Source organism: Bos grunniens, chromosome 10 (genome assembly GCF_055505025.1).
Source record: "Bos grunniens cultivar Pamir isolate PY7600 chromosome 10, Bosgru_T2T1.0, whole genome shotgun sequence".
Taxonomy (NCBI): domain Eukaryota; kingdom Metazoa; phylum Chordata; class Mammalia; order Artiodactyla; family Bovidae; genus Bos; species Bos grunniens.
The window spans coordinates 39,411,280-39,433,485 of record NC_141174.1 but is presented as its reverse complement, the minus strand read 5'-3'; the positions used below and the strand labels follow the sequence as shown (position 1 = coordinate 39,433,485).

The 22,206-nt window shown below is 39.4% G+C and overlaps 1 long non-coding RNA gene and 1 pseudogene across 1 annotated transcript; both read right to left on the bottom strand.

The window, feature by feature from the left end:
* Positions 1 to 1,808: 1,808 nt before the first annotated feature.
* Positions 1,809 to 2,692, bottom strand: LOC147364383 (gem-associated protein 2 pseudogene; annotated as a pseudogene).
* Positions 2,693 to 19,732: 17,040 nt separating this feature from the next.
* On the bottom strand, positions 19,733 to 21,098 carry LOC147364382 (uncharacterized). The gene is made up of 2 exons (XR_015134438.1): positions 20,971 to 21,098; positions 19,733 to 20,811 (listed from the first exon to the last, which is right to left on the bottom strand). It is a non-coding gene; the product is annotated as an uncharacterized LOC147364382 (long non-coding RNA).
* Positions 21,099 to 22,206: the final 1,108 nt, after the last annotated feature.

Genomic DNA, 22,206 nt, shown 5'->3' with positions numbered 1-22,206 from the left:
CAGGCAACCCATTTCAGTATTCTTGCCTGGAGTATCCCCATGGACAGAAGAGCCTGGTGGACTTACAGTCCATGGGGTCACAAAGAGTTGGACACAACTGAGCTACTAAGCATACAGCACACAATTCATTTTAAAAGCATGTGATTTCAGAAAACGGTTTAAACTGTTCATGAAAAACTGTGTGGGCTTTTCCAGACACTTCAGATATTCAAATAAATCCATCTTTCTTCTGAATATCAACTTGAGTTACACAGGTTAAGATGAAGACCCTTTACATGGTGTTGAAGTTATGCTGAAATTTCCACTTGAATTGGCATTGTATTCCATTCAACTCAGTCACTCAGTCTTGTCTGACTCTTTGTGACCCCATGGACCGCAGCACAGCAGACTTCCCTGTCCATCACCAACTCATGGAGCTTGTTCAAATTCATGACCATTGAGTCAGTGATGCCATCCAACCATCACATCCCAGGTCATCCCTTTCTCCTCCCACCTTCAATCTTTCCCAGCATCAGGGTCTTGTCAAATGAGTCAGCTCTTCGCATCAGGTGGTCAAAGTATTGGAGTTTCAGCTTCAACATCAGTCCTTCTAATGAATATTCAGGACTGATTTCCTTTAGAATGGACTGGGTGGATCTCCTTGCTGTCCAAGGGATTCTCAAGAGTCTTCTTCAACACCACAGTTCAAAAGCATCAATTCTTTGGCACTCACCGTTCTTTATAGTCCAACTCTCACATCCATACATGACAATGAAAAAAACATGGCTTTGACTAGATGGGCCTTTGTTGGCAAAGTAATGACTCTGCTTTTTAATACTTTGTCTTGTTTGGTCATAGCTTTTCTTCCAAGGAGCAAGCCTCTTTTAATTTCATGGCTGCAGTCACCATCTACAGTGATTTTGGTGCCCCCCGCCCAAAATAAAGCCTATCACTGTTTCCGTTGTTTCCCCATCTATTTGCCATGAAGTGATGGGACCAGATGCCATGATCTTAGTCTTCTGAATCTTGAGTTTTAAGCCAACTTTTTCACTCTCCTCTTTTCACTTTCATCAAGAGGCTCTTTAGTTCTTCTTTGCTTTCTGCCATAAGGGTGATGTTGTCTACATATCTGAGGTTATTGGTATTTTTCCCAGCAATCTTGATTCCAACTTGTGCTTCATCCAGCCCAGCATTTTGCATGATGTACTCTGCATATAAGTTAAATAAGCAGGGTGACAATATATATCCTTGACATCTCCTTTCCCGATTTGGAACCAGTCTATTGTTCCATGTCCAGTTCTAACTGTTGCTTCTTGACCTGTATACAGATTTCTCAGGGGGAAGTAAGGTGGTCTGGAATTCCCATCTCTTTAAGAATTTTCCACAGTTTGTTGTGATCCACACGGTTATAGGCTTTGGCATAGTCAATAAAGCAGAAGTAGATATTTCTCTGGAACTCTCTTGCTTTTTTGATGATCCAACAGATGTTGGCAATTTGTTCTCCGGTTCCTCTGCCTTTTCTAAATCCAGCTTGAACATCTGGAAGTTCATGGTTCACGTACTGTTGAAGCCTGGCTTGGAGAATTTTGAGCATTACTTTGCTAGTATATGAGATGAGTGCAATTGTGCGGTGCTTTGAACATTCTTTGGCATTGCCTTTCTTTGGGATTGGAATGAAAGCTGACCTTATCCATTGTATTGGGTTGGCCAAAATGTTCCTTTTGGTTTGTCTCTAAGATGGTACAGGAAAATCCAAATGAACTTTTTGGCCAACCCAAACTTCCTCAGACTCAGCCTGCCATCATCACAAGTATCTTCTATCTCCAAGATCAGCTGCACCAAGATGGTTTACCATCCATACCACGTTGATGAAAACACCTGCTAACCAAGCAGATTAATACATTCAAAGCAGGAACTCTCATCATCCTTGTTGTCCACTAAGAGCCTAAGTTCATAGCACCTTCTTGCAAGCTGCCAAGTCAGTGAATGACTCTCAGGTAAGTAAGGTTCTTTAAGACAAGCCAATAAAGAATAAATAAAGCCATCATCCCAATTCTGTAAAAAAAAAAGTCTGTTTCTCCAAACCAGTTATGCACTAGTTATTAGTTAACAAGTAACTAGTTACTGCTACTTCTTCATTCTTCTAACAGTATGAAGCAATGGAGGAAAACCAATCTGTGTATAATGTATCCTAGGACTTTCAATTGTAGCTGATCCAACAGCCCCTTCTGCACCTAACATTTCACCCAGACAAAATTTTTTACAACTCTCTTCATCTTCAGATTTTGGAAGAGTGGATATTTATCCCAGGAAACAGGAAATGAATACTTATTTTACACATTATAAAGGCTTGATTCTGTTACTACTCAGCTGCTGAGATTTCCAGTGACTGTCTGTCCATACACTCTTGAACAATTGAAAACTGTACCACTTGTTGCTGTTGCCTCTGAAGTTTAGGGAATGATCCTTCAGGAGCAGGTTGTTATTCTGAAAGGGAAACTGCCACACTTTGCTTCCTTTTCAAATGCTTTGGGTCATTGTGAGTTACCACATCTCGATATAGAGCTGCTTCAATCTAGACTGGCCTCAGAGATTCTTGAGGTATCCTTGGGGGTGCAGAGGGACCTAAATTTTCTGTCAAATTGCAGGGCTCCACTGACAACGGCCTGGACCTCAGCTCTTCAACTGTGGACTCCACTGGTACCTATGCCATGGTTTTCAGCTTGGCCAACTTGGCCAATCCTGCTCAGCACATGTGCCAAGTCTAGGTTGGTCACTGCACAGGCACACAGATAGATACTTTCGGCCAAGACCTGAGCAAGAAGAAGGCCCTAGTGGCTAACTTATGTATGAGTAAACCTGTTGATTGTATCAAAGTTAAAGCTCCAGTGGTGTAATGAAAACGATCAGTTCTGTTCCTTGAGGAGGTGGTGATCAACATCCCCCAAAACTATTTACATCTTTAATCAGTACAAGCCTAATCAATTTTTTCTACAGTTCATTCATTGTCAGAAGTAAATATTTTCTTCCAGATCATGTGATTTATTGCTGGAAAATAATGTAGGAATCTTTTAATTCTACTCCATTTCACAGATGAGAAATCATGTGTACAGCTCAGTGATGCATAATAATTATAGACTGGCCTAGAATCTAGGTCTCAGGATAAGAAGTCTGATTCACATTCTATCTATGCCATGCTACATGCCACAAACACACACCGATCATCCTCATTCAGGAGGTAATTTTAAGTCTGATATTCTGCATCTGATATATCCTACCCATATCCTTCCCACATTAATAGTTTTAACTTATGCCCTTTCTGTAGCTTTTGAGGATATTTGACACTCATGAATGTCGGTGGAAATGACATTCCTCTTGATTAAGGACTTGTATTTGCAGACCTCTAAGTTTTATTTTATCTTAGGATCTAGTTTTACTAGCATGGCAACCTCTCTCTCTTTTGCTTATTTAGTTACCCTTTCTTTCTCTATTCTTACATCTTTCTTAAGGGGCAATATAAAGACTTGTCTTTTATGGTTTTCAGTCCAGTGCCCTACTCCCACATCCCCATCCCTCCCCTGACTTTATATATTATACACACATGCTTGTTTACATATAATATTGTGCTGATATACTGGATGTAACAGTACATTAGAATTAGTCCTCTATGGCTCCTTAAATTAAGCCTAGTGGATCCAATTAGAATTTGATGCTACTTTAGTAAAGCCGTGCTTAAAATTACTGTACTGATGAAAGTCTCATAATTACCTTTGGGAGCATCTTCTATTTGTGACTGGACTACTCATGAAATCCTGAGCAATTGCCAGACCTACAGGTCCCTTCTGGGAAAAGCTGCCAAGGCAGATTGCTATGCAAAAGTAGCCAAGGTTTTTGGAATGTGATTTTAAGAATCTGGTTACAACTGATCGAACCAAGGATTGTTAGTCAAAGGAATATATTTATTGACTTAACATTGGCCTAGCAACCTATAAGATGGCCAGTGAGGTTTCTCTATATTTTTTAGTTAATAGTAAGATCTTTTGTCTAGAAGGGAGTTAACATAAGATATACCATTAAGGGTGGTATATACCAATATTAGAGAGAAAATAAAGTGGAAAAATAAAATAAATAACCTATTTGTCCCAAACATTTTGTCTTCCAAGTCATGATGGTCAAGTAGGAAATATTTGGGTTTTAGAGTTAGGTAGATTTGGATTCAAATATTTCATATTCTCTTTGAGTCTCAACTTCCTTCTTTTAAAAATGGGAATAGTAATAACTTCTTCAAAATATCATTAAAAATATTAAATAATAAAGTGTTTTAAAAGACAGAACATTATATATATCAAACAGACAAATATCCAACAAATGGCAGCAAATAAGGGAATATCTCATGAATTGCTTGAACAGATTAAATGAGGTAACATGTGCTATGCTCCAGACACAGCATAGGCATCTATTTATAGTAAATGTTCCTTCTGTCCCATGTGATTCCAGGAAGTATAAAGACTTCCTTTAAATATCAAAGTAGATTTGAATTTCTGGTCTTCATTTGTTCATGTACTCAAGAAATGTTTAGTGAGAATCTACCATATGCCAGACTAGAATAGAAAGATAAATCAGAAAGAGTTCTTGATAACTGAAAGTGCATAGTATGGATTTCAGAGAGACAGGAAATTAGGCAAATGACATTTTAATGTGGCGAGTGCTATAACAGGGTATGCTGGTAGGATGCATGGTTATCCAAATTTTTGAAGATTAAAATCAATACATCAAGAAGCATAAATTCCTCTCCCAGAAACCAATCGGAAGGGTATACAATGCCTGGAAATGCAAACCGGTTACTGCATGTAAGAGGTACTTAAAACAAAGCTACAGTGTCTGTGAATGCTGAGAAGAGAGGAAACATATCTGGCTAGCAAAATTCAAAGGAGATGCCCATCAACAAGAAAACAAAAGCTTTCTTCCAACACCATCTGGCAGAAGAAAGGTCTGAGTTAATAGTAAAATAGCATCTTGTGCATTATAGCTTCTATTCTGATGTTTCCTGTGTTCCCCCCCTCCCTTTTTAGATGAGTCTGAAATGAGAATATTAGCTGCATTCATCTCTCCATTCATCCAAATCCTCACTCCCTGTAAAGCACACCATATGTGAAAGAAAAGCTTTAAAAATACATAATGCTTCTATTTTCATCTACTTCCAGAAATAAGCACTATAAATTATGCCCAGCCACCAAGTAATATTATTGAGCATCTGCTCATGGCATTTAAATGTCTAAAGGGGCTAAGGTTATTTAGCTGAGAAAGGAGAAAACCAGAAGTCACATTTGTGACAGTCTATTATTTAAAGGGCAGTAAACAACGCTTTATCATACCCTCTTAGGAATGAATAAGAGAAAAGCTTGCAAGTACACAAACTTCTTCAATATGAAGCTTATAGTGAGATAGTTATTTCTACTTATCATTAATTACATTTATACACATATACCTATATACCTAAAGAACTATAGAACCAGGATAGCCCAAATTTTATATCAAAGAAAAAAATTGGGGGAGGACAACCAGAAAGTTTCAGAATCATGTTACTTTGTAAACATATATTTTTAAAAGTTACCTACAAATCTATTTTCCTCAGTCAACAAGTATTCATTGTGTAAATAATATATTATCAGGCCAAGTATTTGAAGGATTACAAAAAGTCTAAATTGTAATCCTTGCACTGAAGGAGTTTATAGTCTGTTGGGAGACAACGTAAGTAGATGAAGCAGTAGAAAATATAATGCTATTCACGATTATATTCTGTAGTGGTTGTATGATGTAGATGGCAATATTGCAGGTGTTCTGAAGATAAGAGGCTTAGATTAGTTTGGAAGTCTTATATTAGCCTGGAGGCAAAGAAACTTGAATTGATATTTTATATTTTTTTAAAAAATATTGTGCAATTTTAAAGGTTACACTCCATTTATAATTATTACAAAATATTAGTTATATTCCTCATGTTGTACAGTATGTCCTTGCAACCTATCTTATACCAGACAGTTTGTACATCTCATTTCCTCACGCTTATATCACCACTCCCCACCTCCCTACTGGTAATCATTAGCCTATTCTCTATATCTGTAAGTTTGTTTCTTTTTGTTGTATTCACTAATTTCTTTTTTTTTTTTTAGTTTCCACATGTAAATGATATCATATAGTACTTGTCTTTCTCTATCAGACTGATTTCATCCAGCATAACGCCCTCCAAATTCACCCACATTGCTACAAATGGGAAAAACCCATTTTTATGGCTGTCTAGTATTTCACTATATACATTATATACACACTATCTCTTCATTATCTGCTTATCTGTGAATGGACACTTAGATTGCTTTCATATCTTGGCAATTATAAACAATGCTGCTTTAAACATTAAGGTGAATGTACCTTTCAAATTAGTGTTTGTTTGTTTGTTTGATGTATACCCAGCAGTGGAATTGAAGGGGTCCCATCACTTCATGGGAAATAGATGGGGAAACAGTGGAAACAGTGTCAGACTTTATTTTGTGGGGCTCCAAAGTCACTGCAGATGGTGATGGCAGCCATGAAATTAAAAGACACTTACTCCTTGGAAGGAAAGTTATGACCAACCTAGATAGCATATGCAAAAGCAGAGACATTACTTTGCCAACACAGGTCCATCTAGTCAAAGTTATGGTTTTTCCAGTGGTCATGTGTGGATGTGAGAGTTGGACTGTGAAGAAAGCTGAGTGCCGAAGAATTGATGCTTTTGAACTGTGGTGTTGGAGAAGACTCTTGAGAGTCCCTTGGACTGCAAGGAGATCCAACCAGTCATAAAGGAGATGAGCCCTGGGATTTCTTTGGAAGGAATGATGCTAAAAGCTGAAACTCCAGTACTTTGGCCACCTCATGCAAAGAGTTGACTCATTGGAAAAGACTCTGATGCTGGGAGGGATAGGGGGCAGGAGGAGAAGGGGACGACAGAGGATGAGATGGCTGGATGGCATCACTGACTCGATGGACATGAGTTTGAGTGAACTCCGGGAGTTGGTGATGGACAGGGAGGCCTGGCGTGCTGCAATTCATGGGGTCGCAAAGTCGGACACAACTGAGCGACTGAAATGAACTCAACAGTAGTTCTGGGGCTTTCCAGGTGATGCTATGGAAAAGAACGAGTCTGCCAATACAGAAGACAAAAGAGACACAGATTCCATCCCTGTGTTGGGATAATCTCATGTAGGAGGAAATGGCAACCCACTGCAATATTCTTGCCTGGAGATTCCCATGGACAAAGGAGCCTAGTGAGCTATAGTCCAAAGGGTTGCAAAGAGTTGGGCAAAACTGAAGCAACTTAGCATGCACAGTAGTTCTATATAGTTGTTTTGAGGAAGTTCAGTTCAGTCACTCAGTCATGTCTGACTCTTTGCAACCCCATGGATTGCAGCATGCCAGGCCTCCCTGTCCATCACCAACTCCTGGAGTTTACTCAAACTCATGTCCATTGAATCAGTGATGCCATCCAACTATCTCATCCTCTGTCATTCCCTTCTCCTCCCACCCTCAATCTGTCCCAGCATCAGGGTCTTTTCCAATGAGTCAGTTCTTCACATCAGGTGGCTAAAGTATTGGAGTTTCAGCTTCAGCATCAGTCCTTCCAATGACATTCAGGACTGACTTCCTTTAGGATGGAAAGATTGGATCTGGTTGGATCTCCTTGCTGTCCAAAGGACTCTCAAGAGTCTTCTCCAACACCACAGTGGAAAAGCATTCTTCGGCACTCAGCTTTCTTTATAGTCCAACTCTCACATTCATATATGACTACTGGAAAAACCATAGCTTTCACTATATGGACCTTTGTTAGCAAGTAATGTCTCTTCTTTTTAATACACTATCATAGCTTTTCTTCCAAGGAGCAAGTGTCTTTTAATTTCATGGCTGAAGTCACCATCTGCAGTGATTTGGGAGCCCAAGAAAATAAAGTCTGTCACTGTTTCCATTGGCTCTCCATCTATTTGCCATGAAGTGATGGGACTGGATGCCATGATCTTAGTTTTCTGAATGTTGAGTTTTAAGCCAACTTTTTCACTCTCCTCTTTTACCTTCATCAACTGGTTGTTCAGTTCTTCTTCACTTTCTGCCATAAGGGTGGTGTCATCTGCATGACTGAGGTTATTGATATTCCTCCCATCAATCTTGATTTCAGCTTGTGTTTCATCCAACCCAGTATTTTGCATGATGTATTCTGCATAGAAGTTAAATAAGCAGGGTGATAATATACAGGCTTGATGTACTCCTTTCACAATTTTGAACCAGTTTGTTGGTCCATGTCCAGTTCTAACGGTTGCTTCTTGAATTGCATACAGATTTCTCAGGAGGTAGGTAAGGTGGTCTGGTATTCCCATCTGTTTAAGAATTTTCAGCAGTTTGTTTTAATCCACACGGTCAAAGGCTTTAGTATAGACATTGAAGCAGAAATAGATATTTTTCTGGAATTCTCTTGCTTTTGCTATGATCCAGTGGATGTTAGCAATTTGATCTCTGGTTCTTCTGTCTTTTCTAAATCCAGCTTGAACAAATGGAAGTTCTCAGTTCACATACTGTTGAAGCCTAGCTTGGAGAATTTTGAGCATTACTTTGCTAGTGTGTGAAATGAATGCAGTTGTGTGGTAGTTTGAATATTCTTTGGTATTGCCTGTCTTTGGGATTGGAATGAAAACTGACATTTTCCAAACTTGTGGTCACCAATGAGCTTTCCAAATTTGCTGGCATGTTGAGTGCAGCACTTTCATTGCATCACCTTTTAGGATTTGAAATAGCTCAGCTGGAATTCCATCACGACATCTGTTATTTGTGTCCTTTTTGATGATAGCCATTCTGACAGGTATGAGGTGATATCTCATTGTGGCTTTGATTTGCGTTTGCCTGATGATTAGATATATTGAGCATCTTTTCATGGACCTGTTTGCCATCTGCATGTCCTCTTTGGAAAAATGTCTATTCAGTTCTTGTGCCCAATTTGGCCATTTTTAATCAAGCTTTTTTTTTTTTTTGAAGTTGTATGACCTGTTTATATACATTAGATACTAACTGCTTATCCATCATAGCATTTGCAAATATTTTCTCCTATGCAGTAGGTTGTCTTTTAATTTTGTCAATGCTTCCCTTTGCTGTCTAAAGCTTTTAAGTTTAATGAGGTCCTATCTGTTTATTTTTGGTTTTATTTCCTTTACTCAAGGAGATCCAAAACCATAATGCTGCATGTCAGAGTGTTCTGCCTAAGTTTTCCTCTAGGAGTTTTATAGTATCTGGTCTTACATTTAGGTCTTTAATCTATTTTGAGTTTACTTTTGTATCTTGTGTTAGAGAATGTTCTAATTTCACTCTTTTACATGTAGCTGTCCAATTTTCCCAGCTCCATTTTGTATCCAAAGATACTGTCTTTTCTCCATTGTACATTCTTGCCTATCCTGTCATCTTAAGTGCATGGGTTTATTCTTGTTCCATTGATTTGTGTGTCTATTTTTGTGTCAGTACCATACTATTTTCATTACATTAGCTTTGCAGTATAGTCTGTAGTCAGGAAGCATGATTCCTCCAGGTCTATTCTTTCTTAAGTTTGTTTTGGCTACTAGGGATCTTTTGTGTTTGCATACAAAAGGTCAGTTTTCATTCCAATCCCAAAGAAAGGCAATGCCAAAGAACACTCAAACTACTGCACAATTTCACTCATCTCACACGCTAGTAAAGTAATGCTCAAAATTCTCCAAGCCAGGCTTCAGCAATATGTGAACCATAAACTTCCTGATGTTCAAGCTGGTTTTAGAAAAGGCAGAGGAACCAGAGATCAAATTGCCAACATCTGCTGGATCATGGAAAAAGCAAAAGAGTTCCAGAAAAACACCTATTTCTGCTTTATTGACTATGCCAAAGCCTTTGACTGTGTGGATCACAGTAAACTGTGGAAAATTCTGAAAGAGATGGGAATACCAGGCCCCCTGACCTGCCTCTTGAGAAATCTCTATGCAGGTCAGGAAGCAACAGTTAGAACTGGACATGGAACAACAGACTGGTTCCAAATAGGAAAAGGAGTACATCAAGGCTGTATATTGTCACCCTGTTTATTTAACTTCTATGCAGAGTACATCATGAGAAACACTGGGTGGAAGAAACACAAGCTGGTATCAAGATTGCCGGGAGAAATATCAATAACCTCAGACATGCAGATGACACCACCCTTATGGCAGAAAGTGAAGAGGAACTCAAAAGCCTCTTGATGAAAGTGAAAGTGGAGAGTGAAAAAGTTGGCTTAAAGCTCAACATTCAGAAAACGAAGATCATGGCATCCTGTCCCATCACTTCATGGCAAATAGATGGGGAAACAGTGGAAACAGTGTCAGATTTTATTTTTGGGGCTCCCAAATCACTGCAGATGGTGACTGCAGCCATGAAATTAAAAGACGCTTACTCCTTGGAAGGAAAGTTATGACCAACCTAGATTGCATATTCAAAAGCAGAGACATTACTTTGCCAACAAAGGTCCATCTAGTCAAGGCTATGGTTTTTCCAGTGGTCATGTATTGGATGTGAGAGTTGGACTGTAAAGAAGGCTGAGCGCTGAAGAATTGATGCTTTTGAACTGTGATGTTGGAGAAGACCCTTGACAGTCCCTTGGACTGCAAGGAGATCCAACCAGTCCATTCTGAAGGAGATCAGCCCTGGGATTTCTTTGGAAGGACTGATGCTAAAGCTGAAACTCCAGTACTTTGGCCACCTTGTGCGAAGAGTTGACTCATTGGAAAAGACTCTGATGCTGGGAGGGACTGGGGGCAGGAGGAGAAGGGGACGATAGAGGATGAGATGGCTGGATGGCACCACTGACTAGATGGACATGAGTCTGGGTGAACTCCGGGAGATGGTGATGGACAGGGAGGCCTGGCGTGCTGTGACTCATGGGGTCGCAAAGAGTCAGACACAACTGAGCGACTGATCTGATCTGTGAAAAATGCATTGATAGTTTGACAGGGATTTCATTGATTCTATAGATTGCCTTGGGTGATATGGTAATTTTAATAATATTGATTCTTTCAATCCAGGGACAAAATATATCTCTCCACCTGTTGTATCATCTTCAATTTCTTTGCAATGGGTTTTTCATATGTGGCCTTTATTATGCTGAGGTGTGTTACTTCTGTGCCTGCAGACTGACCAAGATGGTGGAGTAGAAAAACGCTGAGCTCACCTCGTATCATGAGCACACCAAAATCACAACTATCTTCAGAACAGCCATGGGTGAAGAAGACCAGAACCTAACAAAAAAAATCTTATACAACTACAGACACAAAGAAGGGGCAACAACAAGACAGGTAAGAGGGGCAGATATGCAAGATAGTCATGTCCCATTCCCCTGGGTAGGTGACCCACAAACTGGAGAATAATATTGCAGAGGTTCCTCCATAGAAGTAAGAGTTCTGAGCTCCACATCAGGCTCTCAGGCTGGGGGTCCTGTACCAGGAAGATGACCCCTCAGAGCATCTAGCTTTGAAAACCAGCAGGCCTTAATTTCAGAAGACCCAAAAGATTGGGGAAGCTAGAGACTTGACCCTTAATAGGGTACATGCAAAACTCATGTGTACCAGGATCCAGAGCAAAAGGAGTAATTTGTTAGAAGCCTGAGTAAGAGCTACCTGCTGCTCTTTTAGAGTGTCATGAAGAGACAAGGCATGGCTATAGCTCACACGGGATCTAGACACTGGTGGCAGCCATATTTGGGAACATTCTACCACATAAACACTGCTGCTGATGGCTGCCATCTTGGGATTCACCCTCTAGCTCATTGATGCCAAGACCTGACCCCACCCAACACCTATAGTCAGTGCTGGATACCTCAGATCAAACAACTAACTGGACAGGGACACAACCCCCCACCCCATCAGCAGCCAGAGTGCCTAAAGACTTTCTGAGCCCACAACCACCTCTAGATACAACCCTAGATATGGCCCTGCCCGCCAAAGGACCACAACCCAGCTCTACCCATCAGTATGCAGGCACCAGATCTACCCTCCAGGAAGCCAGCCCTAGCCTCCAGAAGAGCCTCACTCACCAGGGAGAGACACCAGATGCAAGGAAACCATGATCCTGCAGCCAGCAAAACCAGCCTGCCCATAGTGATTCAAATCCTACCCAGGGAGCAGCTGTGCCCTAGCCCCATCCACTAGCAGGCCAATGTAAGCTTTGGAACAATACAGGCCTGTACCAGCTGAAAAGATATCTGAAGGATCATGTTTAGAAAGAAAGAACTGGAAATAAATATGGAAAACACAGTGTAAGTATTGTTCTCATTCTGTCTATACCAAGCCAAAATAAAATGTAGAAATAAAAAAAATGTTTTAATTTAATAATAGAAAAAAATTACAAGAGCACAAAGAGTTTATCTCTGTAATTTAATTCAGCATTTCTTCAAGGAGGCCAGAATTTGTCAATAAGCAAGTTGTCACTAACAGTAAGTTCCTGGAAAATGTTGAAGAGCTGGCTAAAACAAATAAAACAGTAAATAGCATGACCAAGAAAAGGTAAATAGGATGCTGGAGCAAACAGTAGTAAAAAGGAATGACATAGGAAAGAGTAAATATAGAAATGCTGAGAAAGCAATATTTTGGGATTGAACATAACAACAAGGAAATCAAATTCAGAGAGATAGGACATGAAAAAGAGAATAAGCTTAGTTTTCTCTCTCTTGCTTCCCCATCCAAGAGAAATAACTGTCAGCTACAGATCATAAAGCTTTATAGACTCATGACCTCTGATCTCTGACCCTGTGATTTATTTTCTCTGAGAAGTGTGACCCCTCCTCCATCTGAGAAAAATGAGGCAATGTGGTTGGGTGGCTTCTGCCATTCATCAGGCAGTGAAATGTGTCTGGTTCTCAATTTTCCATCTGCACTCTTGCTTCAGGCCAACTCAGGACTGGTCCACAGATTAATGCAGAGAATCAGCAGACACATTTTATTTACAATATATATACATTCAACTTATAAACCCTTTGTACTGAACCACAGAAGGCAAGCAATTCCCAATTTAATTAACACACTTAAATTGCTAAGAGTCAGCAGAACCAGTTCATAAGTGGCCAGAGCAGATCTGCCCTATTTGCAAAAAAAGTTAACTCAGTGTAAAGGAAGAAGATTTCTTTCATTTGCATTGGCCCCTTCAGTCAATACTTGATAAGTAGAGGTGTCCATTTGTTAATGGGTAATGGGTATTTTTGCACATACAGAGCATCAAAAAAGGTATTTCCAGAAGAGCAGTGATAATTAGAGTACACATGCTCTCTCTGATGACATTTGAAGCGGCAAGGAGACTGACTGGAGTCAGGGAGGGGAGGGAACTGGGGGGAGAAGGTGTTTTGTGAAGCCAAGACTGCTGGTAGCTAGAGTTGGCTCTGACTTTTGGGGGCAAAGGAGATTGAGTCATCTCCCTTCTATAGAGCTGATTTGTTGAAAGGGCACAAGAAATTCCCAGGGATTTCATGCTGCTTTGAAGCAACCTGCATATCAAATGGATAGGAAGGGGAGAGGAGGAAATGAGTTTTGTTGCTAGGTCTCCCTAAGGGTTGCCAAAATTTTGCCTCTTTCTTTGTGAACCCAGTAACTGCCACAGCTGGGCTCCCCATTACTCTAAACAGGAAAGGCATGAATATGCCCTGTCCTTTTCAGTTTGCAAATGTACTTTGGTAAGGGCAAACATGGCCATGTTTGTTCTCCCTAGGGAACAAGTCAGGCATGAAGTCCCTTTTGTTCAGACTAAGAACAATCTCCTCTTATTCCCAAGTCTCAGAGTGGCTGGCAACTTAATCTGGACATATGAACGTGAATACCATCTAGGCAGGGAAAGGGCTAGGCTCTCTGAAGCTGTCCAGGAGTTGGTGTCTGTTTGAAGCCCCAGGAGATGTAGAGGTGCAGGTGATTCCTGGGAGAGGCCCTCTTTAGGTGTACAAGTCAATAAAGGGAGTCTCCCTGATATTCAGGAGAGCAGAGAGCAGATCCAGTAGTGTCTTTAGCCTTAGTTTACAAAAGGATTATGAGCTGAAAGAATGAGACATCTTAGATGCCATGGGAATATAAAAGTATAACTATGATGAGTGTGGGCTTCCCTAGTGGCTCAGATGATAAAGAATCCACCTGCATTGTGGGAGACTTGGGTTCGATCCCTGGGTTGGGAAGATCCCCTGGAGAAGGGCATGGCAACTCACTCCAGTATGCTGGCCTGGAGAATCCCCATGGACAGAGGAGCCTGGCAGACTGTAGTCCGTAGGGTCACAAAGAGTCGGACACGACTGAGCGACTTAGGACACAGCACACGTTAGAAGACAAGAGAGGAAGGTTCAAGACAGTGGCATAGGAAGATCCTGAAGTCCCCTCCCTCCCAAGGACACTACAAATCTACAACTGCATATGGAATAATTTCCCCTTAAAGGAACCTGAAAACTGGATGAACAGTCTCCACAACAAAGGGTAAAAGGACAGCACTGAGAGGGTAGGAGTAACAGAGATACGATCACAGGAAGGCAAAACACCACATCCTAGCTGCAGTCATCCACAATCAGGAAGAATCACAAAAATAGTTATTTTCCCTGAGGAGTGAGGGATTTGAGCTTCACATCAAGTAATCCCAACCCTTAGATATGCGCAGGAGAAACCAATTCCTAAAACAACCACCTCTGAAAACCAATGGGGAATATGTCCAGGAAAAGTATAGAACTACAGGGAAGGAAAACCTGCTATTAAAGGGCTCATGGGAAGACTCACTCAACCCAAAACACAGTGTAAAAACACCGGATTGGAAGTGTGTGGACATGGTCCATGGGTTCATGGTCCTATGGGGCGAAGGAGATCTCTAATACGTACTAATCTCGAAGCATCTGTGCAAGAAGCAGGAACCAGTTGGAATGGTCCCTGGGGTTTGCGACACTTGTGGGAGCCATCTGTGCTATTTCAGACTGCCTTGCTGATACAGCTTTGGCAGGTACCATTCTGGAAATCTCTATCTAACTTGTTAGCACAAGTGGGCATGACCAGCTTAGACCCCCCACCCACCCAGACACCTCTGCTGGGCATCACAGCCACATGGTTGGTAATCCCTTTCACTGGCACCCAGAAGTCACTACAGATGAGCCCTGCAGTCATTCCAGGGGCCAGTCCTGCCAACCACCACCCAGCAGCCCCCTCAAGCTCCTCCTGCCTTCTGGTATTGATTTTCATTGTCATTTACTGACAAGCAGCCAGTTCATTAGAAACAATAACTGTTCACAGAATGTTTTAAACACCCTAGTAGCAGGAGTAGCTCAGCAGCCAGGACCATAAATAGAATCTGGGTTCTGAGCTTTAGATAACTTCCCTGAAAATAGGCCCATAGACATGCTTTATGCACATTAAGGTAAAGCAACTATAAAGTTGCATAGTTCCAAGCTAGGCTCACAGAGTTAACTACAGAATTTTCCTATGGATAGTATGGTGGTTAAATACCTAGATTTTTTTTTGGGGGGGGGGTAAGGGACTGAAAAAAAATGCATACAGTTGTCCTTCATTTAAATAGAAATACATATCCTATTAGTTCTAATGTTTCTTTTCTTATGATTAGCTTCAGAGACAAGAAGCAAGGCATCTTAGTTTTCAAAAGCTTTCACTTTTTGGATCCTCAGTAAATACCAAGAAAGCTATCAAGTATGTGAAAATAAAAAGCCAGAATAAATCTGCCTCCTTTCTTGCATGCTTAACCTTAAAGCACTCAGCAGGGAAGAAGAATATTTCCTAATATAGAGATAGAGAGCTGTTTGTTACAAAAAGGGGAAAAAATCCAATTAAAAAGTGGGATTTGTGAGGCCCCTGCTTTGGCATGGACCACAAAGCAGAGTCAGTACATCAGCTCTAACGCCAAAGGCATGGATGCCTGATACTGGAGATTACAAACCAGTTTCCAGTTTATTGGCTTTCTCATCATAGAGGGTGGTTGAATGTTTTGATTTCAGTGATAAATGTTACTGAATGAACTTAAGTTATAAACTCTAAACTTCTTTTGCCTTAAATGCCTTGTAAAATATCTAAAACTTGCCAAAGTATTCAACCGAAACAGGAAAAATTAAGACATACTGGTGGTTTTATATCACACAGAACAAAAACAGTCATTTGACTGAACAACCTAAAATATAATTATTAGGTCTAATAAGACCAATTCCAATGACATCCATGTCACTCTTTAATGGAATAATGTAATGAATGCTTTTGGAGCAGGCACCTTCAGTGCTCTCCCCACATCCCCTCAGATCTCTCTGCTATTCTCGTATACTCCTGCCACCAGAGTGCTCACGCTCCCAGCAGTCAGCACCTGCCTCTCTGGGCATTTCCTTGATACTACTAGTACTGCTTTGCCTGTAGGCATCGAGATGCATAGGTTTCTATACTAACAACACATGTCAACTGATTGCGATATTCTGCACCCTATATTAAGCACATTATCTGAATTATTCCATCAAATTCTCATAGCAACAGTGCATGGTTTAAATAAAATTTATGACTCAGTAATTTCCTTTCTATAAAATTGCTATTGTAGTATTATTATGCATGTGTACAATGAATTATGTACAAAGATGGTCACTGTAACAGTGTTATTTTAAATACCACTGACAACATAAATTTATATCAACAAGGGACCAATCAACTAAACATTGGCACGTTTCCTATGGAACATGGCAAAAGGATGAAGCAGTTGTATGTGCATGTAATGGAACTGTTGCTAAGATATAGTATTGGGTAAAAACAAGATAGTGAATATTCATATACATATAGATGTATATGAAGGTGCATTAATTATTTCTGTAAAGAGAATAAAGATTGGAAGAATTTAGTGGGAAGATATGCCTTTGCAAAGAGGGACTGGGAATCTGGATAGGAGGTAGACTTATTTTTGTTTTGTGTGCTCATAATACTTTTTTCAATTTGAAAATAAATAAATACAAAATTAAGTGCAGAATTCAGACAGAGAAAGAGCAAGAGAGAGAGGCTGATCAGCACTCTCAAAACTTGTTTAGAGATCAAATATTTATATTTATTCATCATATTTACACAATCTCAAAAGTGGGGCTATTATTATTATATCCATTTTAAGGATAAGGAATTGAGATGGAGAATTAACTAAATTGCTCAAGGGCAGTCAGTAGTGAATAGTAGAGTCTGGATTTGAATCCAAGACAATTTGATTTCTAAGCCCTTACTTTTTACTCTATATCACTTTCCTTTCAGAATTCAAAATGGATGAATGAAACCATTTAGTAACATTACAAAAATGAGATAAGTTTTAATAATGCAATTGAAATGCAATTGTAACTTTTTATTTCTTATAAAATCTACTTACTCCAAAGATTTAGTATAAATACGAATCCAGTCACAGGAAAATGTTTCTCTTTAAGTACTAGAGAAATTATAACTAATTTCTAATGAAAATATAAGTTGACTAGAAAATATGGGAAATAAATGGAATGATAGAAATATACATACCTATGTGTTTCTTTGTATCTTTTCCCCAAAAGAAATAGGAAATTTATTTACAAAGTAAAGGAATAATTTCCCTTACAGCCTCAACTCTTATGTTCCACTTAGAAACTTTTTATAAAGACAAGTCATAAAACCAAAAAGGCACAGAGATCCAACCAGTGATGTGCTGAAGACACTGATAAAGTCTTACAAGAGCTAAATTTTTAAGAACCTTGATGACTGATCATTAAAGAGAGTTTTTAATTTATAATTAATTATATAAACTACAAACAAAATGAAGGTTATATACATTCAAAACTCATTAATTCCTACTTAATTTAATATTTCCCATATTTTTGAGGTTACTCACATTTATATAGTGGAAATATGTATTATGGTGCATGGCTATGACTCTCTCCCCAATTACATGTTTAATAACATCACATTGGTAATTTGAAATAAATTTTGCTAGGAGAATTTACACTACAGAATTAGCAAAGGCTAAAAATTGGGGTTTTTTTCTTCCATAAAGTCAAATTTAAAACAATTATGACTACATCACTAGATTCAATGGAGAAGGCAATGGCAACCCACTCCAGTATTCTTGCCCAGAAAATTTCATGGATGGAGGAGCCTGGTAGGCTGCAGTCCATGGGGTCTCTAAGAGTCAGACACGACTGAGCAACTTAACTTTCCCTTTTCACTTTCATGCATTGGAGAAGGAAATGGCAACCCACCCCAGTGTTCTTGCCTGGAGAATCCCAGAGATGGGGGAGCCTGGTGGACTGCCGTCTATGGGGTCGCACAGAGTCGGACACGACTGAAGCGACGCAGAAGCAGAAGCACTAGATTCAAAACTCATTGTTGGCATAAATGTATAAAATTTGCTATTTATAGCCTTTAGGAAAAATAAAATCATGATGTTTGCAGTAAAAAATGACTATTAGAACATCTAGTAATGAGATTTGGCCAGTCATTCTTATGGTTGATCCTAGAAACTGTTTTCAACTAACATTTATCAAGTGTTCCCATCTAAGCACTTTAAAAAGAGAAAAATTAAAAAAAGGAGAAAGTAAAAAGCAAAACATTTCCTTCTTTCAGTAGGAATTGTGGTTCTAGATTCATAATCTCTTCCTTAGAAATTATGTGTGGGGTCATAGTTCAGTTCAATTCAGTCACTCAGTCTTGTCTGACTCTTTGCAACCCCCTGAACCACAGCACACCAGGCTCCCCCGTCTCTGGGATTCTCCATGCCCATCACCAGCTCCCGGAGTCCACCCAAACCCATGTCCATTGAGTCGGTGATGCCATCCAACCATCTCATGCTCTGTCGTCCCCTTCTCCTCCTGCCCTCAATCTTTCCCAGCATCAGGGTCTTTTCAAATGAGTCAGCTCTTCGCATCAGGTGGCCAAAGTACTGGAGTTTCAGCTTCAATATCAGTCCTTCCAATGAACACCCAGGACTGATCTCCTTTAGGGTGGACTGGTTGGATCTCCCTGCAGTCCAAGGGACTCTCAAGAGTCTTCTCCAACACCACAGTTTAAAAGCATCAATTCTTCAGTGCTCAGCTTTCTTCACACTCCAACTCTCACATCCATACATGACCACTGGAAAAACCATAGCCTTGGGGAGGGTTTATGAATGGATTTATTCTCTATGTTATCCATGCTTGTAGATCTTAGAAAATTATTTTATACTCACAATAAAGGCAATTGCTTCTCATATTTTTGAAACACAGTGATCAGAATGATTTTGAAACCTGGGAAATCATAATAATGAAAGTCAATCTAAATTGAATGATGAATCCACAAAAAGAGTGGTCTATAAGAAGCTGTAACATATAGCTATAGTGTCTGCATCGTCTGTGGGTAAGGTTCCTAATGGTCTCTTTGTTAGAGATTTTGGGTCTTATGTTTTTAATGATTTTTTTTGGAGTATATATGATTTACAGTGTTGTGTTAATTTCAGATACACAGCAAAATAAATCAATTATATATATTTACATATATCCACTCTTTTTTAGATTATCTTCCCATATAGGTCATTACAGAGTATTGACTAGAGTTCCCTATGCTATACAGTAGGTTCTTATTACTTATCCATTTTATTACTATATATAGTAATGGGTATATTTTATCCCAATCTCACAATTTAGCCCTCCTTTCCACATTCCCCCTGTAACCATATATTTTCTAAAAACTTGCCAGAAAAATCAGTAAGTCATAAATACATAAAGTAAATGGTTTTATTAATACACCTCAGGCTTCAACAGTATTTTTAGAGTAAAAACTGTTTGACCAATGAAGGTACCTGGTTTCCCTTTCATAGAAGCAGTTTACAACTCCCTGCTGGCAAATCATTTGTTTTAAGAGGGAAATGTTACATATACTTATATACATTTTAAACCATGTTGGTCTTTCACACACACAAAAAGGAAGTTTCCAGTTAAAATATTTGATTGCTTTCCAAAGACAATAATGTGTACTGAGAGGCATAATTAGAAGACACTGGATTAAGCTGATAGTACCTAAGGGTAACTCCCTCGTCACTCAGTCATGTTTCTAGATGTTGTTCTGCTGACTAGGACTCACTGATCTTATTAAACAGAATTCTAACTTTTTTATTTATAAGATGACCTAAAGGGAGCAGAGCTGAAGCTTCTTAATTGGAAAAAGCACTTGTTCATGATTACTGGGCATGCCAGCTTAAACACAATTAAATCTGTACTATGCATGCAAACCTAGCCCCAACCATCTAGACAGCTGAGGTAGTCACTTATATTATGTGATAGCAAGGAACCCAAAAGAATCCCTTTTAAAAAATTGTTACATACTTCAGCCTGTTATTCTTAAAATTCTTGCCATTATATTTGGCAAAACTAATACAATTTTGTAAAGTTTTAAAATAAAATAAAATTGTAGTTGGGAAAAAAAAAAAAAAGCAAATAAATAAATAAATTACTACATTGGATGACTGTCTCCAGAGGAAGTCTTGAGAACCAAAGCAAAGCTTTAAGTGCATGTTTAAATAAAGAAAAATAAAAAGGAAGACTGGAGAAAATGACTTAAGAATTCACTTTAAAACTGTAGGTGAAAGTGAAAGTGCTGGTTGCTCAACCATGTCCAACTCTTTGTCCATGGAATATAGCCCACCAAGCTCCTTGGTCCATGGGATTCTCCAGGCGAGAACACTGGAGTGAGTTGCTATCCCCTTTTCCAGGAGATCTTCTTGACCCAGGGATCGAACCCAGGTCTCCTGCATTGCAGACAGATACTTTATTGTCTGAGCCACCAGGGAAGCCCAAAACTGTAGGGAAAAGGATTAAAGGGTAAACACAAAGAAAATAGTAATAAGAAAAAATAAATAGAAAAGCAAAAATTAATGGAAAAAAGTTTGGAAAGACACCATCATTAAAATATAAACCCAAAGAAAAAATATTTGGAACTCATGTAATGATGGACTTACTCAGTTCAGTTCAGTTTAGTTGCTTAGTAGCGTCCGACTCGTTGTGACCCCATGGACCGCAGCATGCCAGGCCTCCCTGTTCATCACCAACTCCCGGAGTTTATCCAAACTCATGTCCATCGGTGATGCCATCCAACCATCTCATCCTCTGTCGTCCCCTTCTCCTCCTGCCTTCAATCTTTCCCAGCATCAGGGTCTTTTCAAATGAGTCAGCTCTTAGCATCAGGTGGTCAAAGTATTGGACTTTCAGCTTCAACATCAGTCCTTCCAATGAACACCCAGGACTGATCTCCTTTAGGATGGACTGGTCAGATCTCCTTGTAGTCCAAAGGACTCTGAAAAGTCTTCTCCAACACCACTGTTCAAAAGCATCAATTCTCCAGTGTTCAGCTTTCTTTCTAGTCCAACTCTCACATCCATACATGACTACTGGAAAAACCATAGCCTTGACTAGACTGACGTTTGTTGACAAAGTAATGTCTCTGCTTTTTAATATACTGTATAGGTTGGTCATGACTTTCCTTTCAAGGAGTAAGCCTCTTTTTATTTCACAGCTTCAGTCACCATCAGCAGTGATTTTGGAGCCCCCCCAAAATAAAGTCAGCCACTGTTTCCACTGTTTCCCCATCTGTTTGCCATGAAGAGATAGGACTGTATGACATGATCTTAATTTTCTGAATGTTGAGCTTTAAGCCAACTTTTTCACTCTCCTCTTTCACTTTCATCAAGAGACTCTTTAGTTCTTTGCTTTCTGCCATAAGGGTGGTGTCATCTGCATATCTGAGGTTATTGATATTTCTCCCGGCAATCTTAATTCCAGCTTGTGCTTCATCCAGCCCAGTGTTTCTCATGATGTACTCTGCATATAAGTTAAATAAACAGCGTGACAATATACAGCATTGACATACTCCTTTTCCTATTTGGAACCAGTCTGTTGTTCCATGTCCATGATGGGCTTATTAGCAATCAGCAAAGGGCAAATTGAAACAAAAGGCTGAGTTAACCATTTCACATCTTTCACATTGACAAAATTTCAAAACCCTGATAATAACAAATTTGGGTAAAAAGGTAAAATAATATAAAATTTCAATATATCAGTATGTTTGTACTATTTAAATTGTACAAACAAATTGGAAACAATTTGGTGATCTAATGAGTAAAAGATGCCCTTTTCAGCAATTGAATAATTCTTTCACTAGTCAGGTACTATACCATATTTCTTGCATATGTACTTAA